Source organism: Urocitellus parryii, chromosome 9 (genome assembly GCF_045843805.1).
Source record: "Urocitellus parryii isolate mUroPar1 chromosome 9, mUroPar1.hap1, whole genome shotgun sequence".
Classification (NCBI taxonomy): Eukaryota; Metazoa; Chordata; class Mammalia; order Rodentia; family Sciuridae; genus Urocitellus; species Urocitellus parryii.
The window spans coordinates 109,654,255-109,655,923 of record NC_135539.1 but is presented as its reverse complement, the minus strand read 5'-3'; the positions used below and the strand labels follow the sequence as shown (position 1 = coordinate 109,655,923).

General features: G+C 42.1%; 1 pseudogene; it reads left to right on the top strand.

The window, feature by feature from the left end:
* The first annotated feature begins 554 nt into the window (after positions 1-554).
* Positions 555-1,363, top strand: LOC113181811 (small ribosomal subunit protein eS6 pseudogene; annotated as a pseudogene).
* Positions 1,364-1,669: the final 306 nt, after the last annotated feature.

Genomic DNA, 1,669 nt, shown 5'->3' with positions numbered 1-1,669 from the left:
TTAGGGTCTTTGCTTCTGATCTAATGTTCCAGATTATTTACAGGGATGATAATAAGAAATCCTACTAAAGTATGATTTTTGTTTTTATTTTTTGGAGACAGATACTTCCAAACTCTGATCACATGTAGTCTCTGTTAAGAAAACAGGTGTTGAAGACCCCTCAAATAGGCAATTTGCTTTCCAACCTAGGGATTTCAAGTTGGGCTTTAGTGTCTACTGTAGTCTCCATCAATCACCACCAAACACTACATCGGAGCAGCACAAACTATAATTACTAGGAGTGTTGCTTGCTGTTCTACCACAGCTTCAAGACAAGTTCCATAAAACAACTGTCTGAGTTTCTCTAACCAGATCTTAGTCCTCTCCTGTGTATGAAGACCCACTCTTCCCTGCCTAACCCATTTGTCTTGTGCATGTGGGCGTGCGCACATTCACATACACACACACACACATACACATAGACACAATACACTATGGCATTGTCTTTTTGTATATTTCTCCTATTCTGGGATAGGAGGAAGATCATATCAGAGAAATTAACAAATTCAGGTGGGCGATCAGCTGCTCCAAGATGAAGCTGAATATCTCCTTCCCAGCCACCAGTTGTCAGAAACTCATTGAAGTGGACGATGAACGCAAACTTCGTACTTTTTATGAGAAGCGTATGGCCACAGAAGTTGCTGCGGATGCTCTGGGTGAAGAATGGAAGGGTTATGTGGTCCGAATCAGTGGTGGGAACGACAAACAAGGTTTCCCCATGAAGCAGGGTGTCTTGACCCATGGCCGGGTTCGCCTACTACTGAGTAAGGGGCACTCATGTTATAGACCCAGGCGAACTGGAGAGAGAAAACGCAAATCTGTTCGAGGTTGCATTGTGGATGCCAATCTGAGCGTTCTCAACTTGGTTATTGTAAAAAAAGGAGAGAAGGATATTCCTGGACTTACTGATACTACTGTACCTCGAAGACTAGGACCCAAAAGAGCTAGTAGAATCTGCAAACTTTTCAATCTCTCTAAGGAAGATGATGTCTGCCAATATGTTGTCAGAAAACCCTTAAACAAGGAAGGTAAAAAACCCAGGACCAAAGCACCAAAGATTCAGCATCTTGTTACTCCATGTGTCCTGCAACACAAGCCCCGGCGTATTGCTCTGAAGAAACAGCGCACTAAGAAGAATAAAGAAGAGGCTGCAGAATATGCCAAACTTTTGGCCAAGAGAATGAAAGAAGCCAAAGAAAAACGTCAGGAACAGATTGCCAAGAGAAGTAGGCTGTCTTCTCTGAGAGCTTCTACTTCTAAGTCTGAGTCCAGTCAAAAATAAGAATTTTTATCAGTAACAAATAAATAAGATCAGACCTTCAAAAAAAAAAAAACCAAATTCAGTTAGGCAACATAAAGAGAAAAATTTTAAAACCACTCTTCAAACCCTGTTATATGGAGCCAGTCGTTCCTTTGAGACTTTAGCTACCACCTGTTTTCATTTTCCTCATTCCTGAGTCTCAAGGCAAGAGCATTAGGTGACCACAGAATTAAGCTCCACACCTCTAGATAGGAGGGATGAATCCTGGAGTGGCCCTGACCTAGCATCTGGCAGAACACTTTATTTTAAGGCACACTCCTTCCTTCAGGCAAAGAAATAGAAAAGTCAGCCTCTTGGCTTAAACTGGGG